Source organism: Oncorhynchus kisutch, linkage group LG3 (assembly GCF_002021735.2).
Source record: "Oncorhynchus kisutch isolate 150728-3 linkage group LG3, Okis_V2, whole genome shotgun sequence".
NCBI classification, from domain to species: domain Eukaryota; kingdom Metazoa; phylum Chordata; class Actinopteri; order Salmoniformes; family Salmonidae; genus Oncorhynchus; species Oncorhynchus kisutch.
This window is the reverse complement of record NC_034176.2, coordinates 73,739,273-73,751,874: the sequence shown is the minus strand read 5'-3', so window position 1 is coordinate 73,751,874 and position 12,602 is coordinate 73,739,273. Positions and strand designations below refer to the sequence as shown.

General features: G+C 42.0%; 1 protein-coding gene across 4 annotated transcripts in view; it reads right to left on the bottom strand.

The window, feature by feature from the left end:
• The window catches only part of LOC109881656 (adenylate cyclase type 2-like), an 82,176-nt gene that overhangs the window by 69,389 nt on the left and 185 nt on the right, over positions 1 to 12,602 (bottom strand). Inside the window, exon 1 of one of the 4 annotated variants that reach the window (XR_004206886.1) lies at positions 11,893 to 12,305. The exons of 1 other annotated variant lie outside the window; for it this stretch is intronic. The gene's annotated coding sequence lies outside the window, so the exon portion shown is untranslated. Of the gene's footprint in view, positions 1 to 11,892; positions 12,306 to 12,602 lie in introns of those variants that run through there. 2 more of the 4 variants (XM_031814493.1, XM_031814494.1) reach the window with 2 other exon arrangements.

The following is a 12,602-nucleotide window of genomic DNA, read 5'->3' as shown; positions in this document are numbered from 1 at the left end:
GCATAACACAATGTCCTTGAGCCGCAAGCATAAAGAACGCAAAAAAATAACGGGATCGAAAAAGAGAATAACACCCACACACAGAGACACACACCCACAATCATACGCTAGGCAGAAGTACGCACACAGTGACTCAGACTGCTTTCACACATGCATTGAGTTGTCATCTCTAGAGCATATGTAGAAGTATTTGTAGCCAATTGCACACGGACTGTGGAATTGAATCCATCCCAACATTTAGGGAGTGTGAGTTCACGTTGGAATGTTTTAATCGCCCAGCCGCATGACAGTGGATTCTGATGAGTGGTTTCACAAGGGCTACCAGTGGTTTCCTGGAAATGGAACAATTAACCGGACAATGACGTGAAGAGCACTTTCTCCACTGATGGGATGGAGTACTCTAAGCACCACATCACTATAACACCCATCCACTTCAAACAGGAGAAACAAATGAGCCCTTGCAACAAAGACCCATTTATGTTAGTTTACAAAAATGATGATACGGTCAAATATTTATCCTTTTTGGAATGTGTATACCACATCAAGTCTAATTATTGAAAGATTGTGTCGTCACACTTCTCTTTCAATTATGCATGCAAGTTTTGAATTTCATACCTCCTTGCCATACTTCTTATAACGATTCATCAAGTCTATCAATTTTTTCCCAAAAAGCACATATGGTTTTTAGTCTATACGATTCAAATAGGCCTATTGCGCCCCCAAGGCAGTTTCACTGAGTGGGAGTGTCCTCTGCTCTTCAAAAGAGACTGCCGGTGCTCAGAACTGCAACCTGAGACAGAGGGGCTCTGGGTAATGCTAGCTGGAAGAAATATGTACGTAACAGCTGCTATACTGCATATTTCAATGCTACACACTTTTGACATGCAAACATCTTGGCGCTAAAAACAAGCATTTCGCTGCATCTGCAATAGCATCTGCAAATCTGTGTACGCGGCAAATAAACTTTGATTTTATCTTTTTGTAAAACATTTAATTCTAAAGCCTATTGGAAAATAAAAACTGGCACATGCAAACTAATCTGGTCACGACTTGTTTGAAAGTGTTGAAAAGAAAGCACATCCTCCGACTTAGGGGAATTTAACTAATTTACAGTGCCGTCGGAAAGTATTCAGACTCCTTGACTTTTTCCACATTTTGTTACGTTACAGCCTTATTCTAAAATGGATGAAATTGTCCCCCCTCATCAGTCTACACACAATAACCCCATAATGACAAAGCAAAAACAGGTTTAGAAATTTTTGCTAAAAAACTGAAATATGACATTTACATAAGTATTCCGTCCCAGCAGTACGTCATCAGGGTGCACAACAGAACATTTTACGGACTACACTAGGTGTGTTGTTTATATTACTTTTTTTCCATTAAATCGATTTTAATCAGAACTAAAGTTTTATTGCTAAGGATTCCACAATGCGGTTAGCCTTTACAGTTGGGACTGCAAGATTATGGTAAAAAAAATTGCGTGGATTCCGTGAGTGTTAGCTGTCTGTACTACATACACCTGTCATCATTGTGGAAAAGACTCATTTTCGTAAAACAACTGGTTGCAGTAAAGAGGATACTAAGGAGATCCTGAGGGAAGACGATGGGAACCAACAGTTTTACGCTATGAAGGAACAACATACTCCATCATGGAAAGATCCGGCTACCTCAAAAAAATAACTTTAACCCCCCCAAAAAAAGAAAAGAAAAACAGATTAATCTACAGACACGGACGATTTACTTACCGTTGAAGTAGAGGCTAGTGCTCTGGCTGGAATCCGTGCAACACGGGAAAAGTTGTGTGAGGAGGTAGTAGGGCTGAGGGGGAGTTTGGAGTTCAGCCAGAGTAAAATTCTCACGCTCCAAGGAGAAAACAAGGCACTCACAGCCAAGGTAAAAATCCACGATTCCAACATGGATTGTCTACTCAGGGAAAACAGGATGATGGAGTCGCGACTAGAAAAAGTCGTAGCATGCGTGAAAATCATTTTTTTTCTGGGATTCATGAGGACACATCCAATAATCCAGACGGCGCGATCAGAGAATTCTTGCTATCCGCCTTGAAACTTCCTATAGAAACTGTAAACAAGGTGGCTTTCCACAGCGTACACAGACTTGGAGCGACAAGACCAAGGGTTCCTGACCGATCATTGCAAAATTTGAACACTACCAACAAAAGGAGCTAATCAAAAGCGGAGGAAGGGAGCTTAAAAGGGACCAAATTCGGTCTCAATTACCAATTTCCAAGGGACATAAACAAACGTCGTAAAAGACTGTATCCGGAACAAAGGCAACAAAGGGAGAAGGGTATGTGTGCCTTTCTCAATGTGGACAAACTCTTTATAGATGGACAGCTATTCTGAGACCGAATGCGGTCGGATCATCATCTAATTGGCATTCACATAACTTATAGATTTTCCACGTGGACGGGGATATTGGAAATTTAATCAGTTTACTGGAGGACAATTTATTTCTAACTAACACTAAATTATTTATAACTGAATTTTTTCAGTATCATATACAGTTGAAGTTGGAAATTTACATACACTTAGGTTGGAGTCATTAAAACTAGTTTAACCGTTCCACATATTTCTTGTTAAAAAACTAGTTTGGGCAAGTCGGTTAGGACATCTACTTTGTGCATGACAAGTAATTTTTCCCCAACAGACTATTTTCACTCATACTTTGCTGTATCACAATTCCAGTGGGTCAGAAGTTTACATACACTAAGTTGACTGTGCCTTTAAACAGCTTAGAAAATTCCAGTAAATTATGTAATGACTTTAGAAGCTTCTGACAGGCTAATTGACATAATTTGAGTCAATTGGAGGTGTACCTGTGGATGTATTTCAAGGCCTACCTTCAAACTCAGTGCCTCTTTGCTTGACATCATGGGAAAATCAAAATAAGTCAGCCAAGACCTCAGAAGAAAAACAATTGTAGACCTCCACAAGTCTGGTTCATCCTTGGGAGCAATTTCCAAACACCTGAAGGTACCATGTTCATCTGTACAAACAATAGTAAGCAAGTATAAAAACCATGGGACCACGCAGCCTTCATACCGCTCAGGAAGGAGACCTGTTCTGTCTCCTAGAGATGAACGTACTTTGGTGGGAAAGTGCAAATCAATCCCTGAACAACAGCAAAGGACCGTGTGAAGATGCTGGAGGAAACAGGTACAAAAGTATCTGTATCCACAGTAAAACTAGTCCTATATCGACATAACCTGAAAGGCCGCTCAGCAAGGAAGAAGCCACTGCTCCAAAACCGCCATAAAAAGACAGACTACGGTTTGCAACTGCACATGGGGACAAAGAACGTACTTTTTGGAGAAATGTCCTCTGGTCTGATGAAACAAAAGTATAACTGTTTGGCCATAATGGCCATCGTTATGTTTGAAGTAAAAATGGGGAGGCTTGCAAGCCGAAGAATACCATCCCAAAAGTGACGCACGGGGGTGGCAGCAGCATGTTGTGGGGGTGTTTTGCTGCAGGAGGGACTGGTGCACGTCACAAAATAGATGGCATCATGAGGGAGGAAAATGATGTGGATATATTGAAGCAAGATTTCAAGGCATCAGTCAGGAAGTTAAAGCTTGTTCGCAAATGGGTCTTCCAATGGACAATGGTCCAATGATCTTCCAATGGCTTAAGGACAACAAAGTCAAGGTATTGGAGTGACCATCAAAGCCCTGACCTCAATCCTCTAGAAAATTTGTGAAAAAGCGTGTGCAAGGAAGGAGGCCTACAAACCTGACTCCGTTACACCAGCTCTGTCAGGAGGAATGGGCCAAAATGCACCCAACTTATTGTGGGAAGCTTGTGGAAGGCTACCCACAATGTTTGACTCAAGTTAAACAATTTAAAGGCAATGCTACCAAATACTAATTGAGTGTATGTAAACTTCTGACCCACTGGGAATGTGATGAAAGAAATAAAAGCTGAAATAAATCAATCATACTTTGCTATTAGTCTGACATTTCACATTCTTAAAATAAAGTGATAATCCTAACTGACCTAAAACAGGGAATTTTTACTCTGATTAAATGTCAGGAATTGTGAAAAACTGAGTTTAAATATATTTGGCTAAGGTGTATTTAAACTTCCGACTTCAACTGTACATGGAATAGTGCCAGACATGCACCCAAACATATACAGTTGGCATTGCTGTTATCATTTTAGTTGTCCTAAATGTCCTTTGTTCTAAACGTTTTTTTTTTTTTAAATAACAGTTTTTGCATTGTTATTTACTGTTTCCTTTTTCTCTTTAGTTCATTCTCTTTGTTGTTGGTGCATGTTTCGGATATTCAATAAAAACATATTTTTTTTAAATAACTAAGTATTCAGTCCTTTGTTGAAGCACCTTTGGCAGCGAACACAGCGTCGAGTCTTCTTGGGTATGACGCTACAAGCTTAGCACATCTGTATTTGGGGAGTTTCTCCCAGTCTTCTCTGCAGATCCTCACAATCTCTGTCAGGTTGAATGGAAGCATGCTGCACAGCTATTTCCAAGTCTCTCCGGTGATGTTTGATCTTGTTCAAGTCTGGGCTCTGGCTGGGCCACTCAAGGACATTCAGAGACTTGTCCTGAAGCCACTCCTGCGTTGTCTTGGCTGTGTGCTTAGGGTCATTGCCCTGTTGGAAGGTGAACCTTCACCCCAGTCTGAGGTTCTGAGCACTCTGGAGCAGGTATTCATCAAGGATCTCTCTGTACTTTGCTCCGATCATCTTTCCCTTGATCCTGAGTATTCTCCTAGTCCCTGCTGCTGAATAACATCCCCACAGCATGATGCTGCCACCACCATTCTTCACCGTAGGGATGGTGCCAGATTTCCTCCAGACGTGACACTTGGCATTTGGGACAAAGAGTTCAATCTTGGCCTCATCAGATCAGAGAATGTTGTTTCTCATAGTCAGAGAGTATTTAGGTGCCTTTTGGCAAACTCTAAGTGGGCTGTCATGTGCCTTTTACTGAGGAGTGGCTTCCATCTTGCCACTACCATAAAGGCCTGATTGGTGGAGTGCTGCAGAGATGATTGTCCTTCTGGAAGGTTTTCCCATCGCCACAAAGGAACTCTAGAGCTCTATCAGAGGGACCATCGGGTTCTTGGTCACCTCCCCGACTAAGGCCCTTCTCCCCCGAATTGCTCAGTTTGGCCGGGCGGCCAGCTCTAGGAAGAGTCTTGGTGGTTCCAAACTTCTTCCGTTTAAGAATGATGGAGGCTACTGTGTTCTTAGGGAACTTCAATGCTACAGAAAATGTTTGGTACCCTTCCCCAGATCTGTGCCTCTACACAATCCTGTCTCGGAGCTCTACGGACAATTCCGTCGACCTCGTGGCTTGGTTTTTGCTCTGTCAACTGTGGGACCTTATATAGACAGGTGTGTGCCTTTCCAAATAATGTCCAATCAATAGAATTTACTGCAGGTGGACTCCAATCGAGTTGTAGAAACATCTCAAGGATGATCATTGGAAACAGGATGCACCGGAGCTCGATTTCGAGTCTCATAGCAAAGGGTCTGAATACTTATGTAAATAAGGTATCTGTTTTTTATTTAATACATTTGCAAAAATGTCTAAAAACCTGTTTTCACTTTGTCATTATGGGGTATTCTGTGTAGATTGCTAAGGATTTTTATTTAATCAATTTTAGAATAAGGCTGTAACTTAAAATGTGGAAAAGGTCAAGGGGTTTAAATACTTTCCGAAGGCACTGTATACAAACTACAAACGCAACACGCACATGATTTCAGAGGTTTTACTGAGTTACAGTTCATAGAAGGAAATCAGTCAATTGAAATAAATAAATTAGGCCCAAATCTATGGATTTCACATGACTGGGCAGGGGCACAGCCATTGGTGGGCATAGGCCTAGCTAATCCGAATGAGTTTTTTCGCACAAAAGGGAAATACACCATCGTAGACAAATTAACATTAAATTCTCTGGAAACATCTCTGGTGGACATTCCTGCAGTCAGCATGCCAATTGCATGCGCTCTCAAAACTTGAGACATCTGCGGCATTGTGTTGCATGACAAAAATAGAGTGGCCTTTAATTGTCCCCAGCAAAATGTGCACCTGTGTAATGATCATGCAGTTTAATCAGCTTCTTGATATGCCACACCGGTCAGGTGGATTATCTAGCAAAGGAGAAATGCTCACTAACAGGGATGTAAAACAAATGTTTGCACAAAATGAAAAATAAGCTTTTGTGCATATGGAACATTTCTGGGATCTTTTATTTCAGCTCGTGAAACATGGGACCAGCACTTTACATGTTGCGTTTATATTTTAGTTCAGTGTACAGCCCATGGCCTTTTGAGGAAATCTAACTCGATATTATTGACAGACTATGAAAGTTTAACCATTTCTGACAGTTAAAAAGACCACATGACAAGTCTGTCCTGAGGTAAACTAATGAGTCACAGCTCCCTCAGACTTGTCCATCAGCGTGTGAGAGCACAGCAATGACATTCAGAGTGAGCCAGAGATCTTAAGGCCGGTGCCTGGCATTCCTTCATTACATAACACTCAGCAACTCCTTATATACAGACTTCTCGTATGGATCCAGGCAATTAGCCAGACCACCTGGTCACGTCTGTGTCCTAGAGTCTGTACTGAAGTCTCTTTTGTTCACATCTCAAGAGATGTTGTCAACAACTTTTTATTTGACACGGGGGAAATTAGCCTGTTTGATTTGGGTTTGGTGTGGTGGTGATTAGTGCACTCAACAATTATCCAAGTTGACTACTGGAGTCACAGCCAAAAATCATATGACAACCAAACTTAGCTACCATACCCCCGTACTGCACAACCAAGGCATATACTGGGAATAGATGAAGAAGGTCAACCCTTCCATCTAGTTTCCCATCTCTATGTTTGGGGTGGCAGTTAGCCTAGTGGTTAGAGCATTGGGCTAGTAACCGAAAAGGTTACTAGATCGAATCCCCGAGCTGACAAGGTAAAAAAAATCTGTTGTTCTGCCCCTGAACAAGGCACTTAACCCACTGTTCCCCTGTAGACCGTCATTGTAAATTAGAATGTGCTCTTAACTCACTTGCCTAGTTAAATAAAGGTTCAATTAAAAAAAGAATCACATCCAGTGGTCAGATAATCATCATTTAAATGTGATGTGAAGACTGCCTGTCTGGCTAGCAACTAATGCACATGCTGGGTAGGTAGTGGTACAGCACACAAAGCGCAGTCTGACTGCAGGTGTTCTGGGCTGTAATAAGAGTGTCATTGACTGTAGAGTAGCTGACTGAGGAATAGAGGTAGTAAGACTATAGAGTAGAAGACTAGAGGCTCAGTTTGTCCTGATGCAACAACAGCTGTGATAATGGCAGGCTGAGTCAGACAGACGGCCAACTGTCTGTAGTGTCCTGACTCCTGGCTGAGCAATGAGCTATATCCTAATTAGTGTGCCAGCTCACAGTATGCCAGTAATGATACAAATGTTTGCAATGTGGCGCAGTTGGTAGAGCATTGCGCTTGCAAAGCCAGTGTTGTGGGTTCGATTCCCACAGGGGACCAATTCAAAAAAATGTATGTACTAACTACGTACTGTAAGTTCCTCTGGATAAGAGTGTCTGGTAAAATGACCAAAATGTGTTCATAATATACAGTATTATTGTTAGCTGGACTAATTTGTATATAAAAAGGGCATACCTTCAAATCTAAATAAAACAAAACACTTGATGTACATGATGCTACTACAACTTCTACAGGTCGACAGTGACCTGTTGTGACCTACAGGTAATGTGATTGATTTAATGGAAACAAAGTCAACCCTCCCACAGAACACATTACATTAGTGCATGTCTGCGACAAAGGTAAATTGTCAAGTTGGGCCTTTTATAACAGAGGAGTTAAGAACAGCCTAAAGTTAGTATGTAGATGATCATATAGAATGGTCTCTTTTATCCTGCTTCGGAGGAACTTTGCTCGCATTAATGTCGTCCTCATGCCCATCTTTTTCAGGGGGTAAACTTCCTATGCTTACAGAACACAAAAGAGGCGGATATCCTGGGAGTGACAACAGGGGGACTTCACCCAAAAGGTCATGTCCACCCAATGCTCCTTTGACCTCAGAGCTATGTTGAAGGGAACAGGTAGGGAGAACGACTTGCCAAGCGGCACACAGCAAATAGATCAAACACGTTCTGGGTTAGAGCATTCAACAGCAATGGAAAGCTAAATGCACAAGTTATAGCCTACATCCAACCCCCTCCTAAATCATTTTTTACAACCAGACATAACATAGAGGAATAAAGCCTCTACCAAAACAACATTATGTCTGCTACATAAACGTCATTACTTACCCAGAAACTTTGTTTTGAACGAATAAACCCATTGTTTTTAGTCCATTTTCATATCTCACTGAGAGTGCATAACATTCTGCCAGTCTGTGTTGCATGCGCACAGTATGATCATGATGGATGGGTGGTTGGGGTGAGGGCTGTGGTGCAGCAGGATTAGTAGAAGACCTTGGCTGGAGGCCCTGCAGTCAGAGTTAATGAGTCAGATTAGTCCTTATTGTGTGTTCCCAGGGATTAGCACACTGGCCACACTGAAGTCTCCTAATGTCAACCAAGAGGGGGGGGGGGGGGGGGGGGCAATCGAAGGAGATGGGCATATTGAGACGGAGGACAAGAGACCTTTATCAATTGTGTGTGTGTCTCGGTCTGATTGTTTGTGTAAACAGTGCTCCAGCTAGGGGGCGTTGGTAGGGGGCACAAATTCTTCCCCAGGAGATACAGGAAGGAAGTCTTTAGCACTAGGGAGAGGTAGATATGTCTGGACCCCACCCAAAAGCGATAAGAGAAAGGATCAGGCTGGGGCCAGCCAAATCATCATCATGCCAGTATCTGCTCGGAGGCTAAACTTTCATTATTTTATTAATTGAAACACACAAAGTAAACTCTCTGTGAAACACTGATGTACGGAAGCAGAGGGAGCACTAAAGCAAATGGAGCATTTGAAACACTCAGGGTTTCCAGGAGGTGGAGGAGCGGCACTAGTCGTCCACACAGGAGAGCTAGTAGGGGAGAGTGTGTGTACATGTTCCACTACGCGGGGGTGGCTCTGACAGATTGTGGTGACCCCCGTTCTCAAGAGAACCTGCAAACAGACACTTTCACTTCCTGTTGTAACTGCCTGTATATCTTCACTGTCTGTACCACCAATGGTAAGATGTTGAATTCAACATGGCGCTGCATACAGCATGTTCCTCATCGTGTCTTCACCCATACTGTAGGTTCCATGACCCAGTTGAATATATTTCTTCCTCCGATCCAGTGGATTCAACGGCTAAACTGTTGAATATATTTATTCCCCTTTAAAATCAGGCCCCTAAAAGTTAAGGATTTTAAGGAAGTTAATAATTGCTGACAAATCAGAATATTTGTCTGCAATATGGTCCGGCACGCAAACAAACAGGGTCAGACAGAGCCATACAGGACAAACACCCCACGATGTAAGAAAAACAACTCAAGTAAAACAATGATTAGAAATTCAACACAAAACTCTCAATGAGGATGGAAAACCTGGCATCTGTCCAGCCAGTGTAGATGTGTTCCTCAGTGTAGTACTGAGGCCTGCTCTGCTCCATCCCAACTCGTCACACTGTCAAATCTATCAAAGTACCAGCCTTTCCATAACTACCGCAGAGCAGTAGAGAACACATTACGGAGAGAACACAATAGATAATTACATCATCAATGGAAAACGTTAAAACACTTCTCACTGTTTAGACTGATCTGACTGCTCTACTACGAGGACACTAAACACTGACCCATGAGCAGTAGGCCCCTGCCTCAATGTGTCTGTCTGTATGTATTTAGTTCTGCTACTGGCAGGTGAATACATTTCTCCACTGAGTCAAAATGACAATGGGTTAGTGATGTAATCAGCCAAATGATACACATAGCATATACAAAGCCCAATGTATGCACTGGTGACATCTATATGCAGATGGTTCTTCTTTGCGAGCGCAGACGGAGCTGTTTGACATGAGACATTGAAATGGCTTCAATACCTTGGGCTTAGTAGTCTACAAGCAGTTTTATTATCTCACCGTACAACGCAATTACCGACATGTGCCTGTTCGGCAATGCTTTGGTCGGATAGTTCTGATTCGGAATGCACTGTTTGCATCTGCAAACTAATTAAATTTGGTAAACAATAAGCAGCGCTGACATGTTATCTTTTTTCAATGTAATTCAATTGGGAAAAAACAATCATGGCTATGCATGAAGGTGGATTTAAACAGGCTTTTGCAAGTTACAGTGAACATGACAAATAAGACGGCAATATCTTGTCTCATCCTTTGACGCACAGCTGGGTGTAACAGCAGGCCACTGCAGACTGTAGTGCCTTCAACTTGGGTCAGAATGGGGCATTGGCACAACCCCAACAGAACCATCCTCAGTCCGGATCATTTCCCTTGTGTGGTGAATTGCATATAATATGTTCTACTGCTAGTCTGAGATACATACTCAGTCTAGAAACTTGGGTTAGGGAATGCCCTACTTACACCCCCAGTAAATTGAATATTTTTTAAGCTAGGCTCTTTTCCATAAAAATAAACCTTGCTCAATCTCATGATTACACTGCTTGGTAGCCTACTAAGAGGGAGAACCTCAGATGTTCTTTTTCATTCTTCCAACAATTTAAACATCTTGTGAGTCAAATCCATATGGGCAAATCATATGGGCAAATCAATGCACACCACTCACCATATGGGCAAATCAATGCACACCACTCACCATATGGGCAAATCAATGCACACCACTCACCATATGGGCAAATCAATGCACACCACTCACCATATGGGCAAATCAATGCACACCACTCACCATATGGGCAAATCAATGCACACCACTCACTATTTCTAATTGTAACATAATATGGTATTATAATGTGATGAAACACATTGGAGGCTTTCAGATTTCCTGTTTTTGTAGGGAATACGGGGAAGATTCATCCTGCTTATCTCCCATGGGCAGGCCACTGAGAAGCAAAGGAAACCTGATGAGCTGAAAGGTAAATATTAGGGGGGGAAAAACCCTTGAAACCCCATTCTTAAAAGAGATACTGCTGCATTTCTATAAAAACAGCCTTTATTATTTCCTAATTAATGGGATCGTTTTTAGATGGACATGTAGTCAGACACTACAGATCTGGTCCCCTATATTTTGATAAATATGTCTATAATAATAATAATAATAATAATAATAATTAAGGCTACCATTTAGCAAATCCAAAAATGATTTTTAGGTTGAATAGATTGTTAGATGTGTACTTGAGCAAATATGTTTTATAATGCGCTACAAAACACAACGGTAGGTCCTCAATTAAAAAGATGACACGGGAAAGTTGATTCAACCGTCTTCAAAAGGGATGCGATTTTACTAGTCTCTGCTCTTCAGACCACGGCCGCCCAAATCCGGTCCTGGAGGGCCGAAACACTTCTGTTGTTTGTTTCTACCTGGTGGTTAATTGCACTCACCTGGTGTCTCAGGTCTGAATGAGTCCCTGATTTGGAGGATGAAAACCAGAATGTTCAGGCCCATTAGGGCCGGAATTGGGCAGCCCTACACTAGAACGACTGGTTGCCTCCCACAATGTACTACCTCTCTATTTAGTACTTACGTAAAGCGAAGGTGAGACTGCGATATGTGGTGGGATTTGTAGGCCACATTAAAACCAACATTGTAACACGGATAGACAACATAGAAAAATATAATTTGAAATGCGCCACCTAAATGTATGCTCAGAAAATGTGACAACTTTTTTACACTGGGGTAGCCTACCACAAAGAGAACATTCCTCTCAGTAGTTTACATCGTATTATCACTTGGGCAAACCCAAATTAAGAATGCGTCTTACCTGTTTGTAGGAAAACGTATACCGGTAGTCTCGAAATATAGAATGAACGTATTCTAGAGACGACTTCGTTGTGGAAGAATTCTTCTCTTGTCCACTGCAGTTAAACTGTAATTCCACTGCGAGCGAAATGTTCTCTGGGTCCCCGTGCGCTCTTGAGGGCTTGCTTTTGAATGCGGAAAAGATGTTCATCAAGAAGCTACGGTGTACTCACACCCACATGAAGCGCGAACAGAAGATAGTTATATCGGTTTTGCCCCAGCCATTCCCCTCTCGGATCAACTGATTGTTAGGCGCTTATGAGTTGCACAATTATGTAACAACTGGGGGAATATCAATCAAATGCGTCTCACTGTGTGAAATACAGCTCATCGTGGTAGTGAGGGACATCTACTGCCAGTCTACATAGCAGCATTGCACTTTGTCTTCTGTGCTGCGTGAACACTTTTCCAATAAAATACAAATATATACTTAAACCACTGACTAGATAAAGCAAGCAACACCTGTCAGGAAAGACATGTGCTGTGTTTATACACGCAGCCCAGTTTTTTATACACGCAGCCCAGTTTATTGTTTCCACACATTGGTCTTTTGAAAAATCACATCAATATATTTTTCATTGACGATTAGATTAGTGCACAAACTATCAGAACTATGCTGCAGGTATAAACGCAGCCCACGTGACTCCCCAGATTGGTGTTGCTTGCGTGATT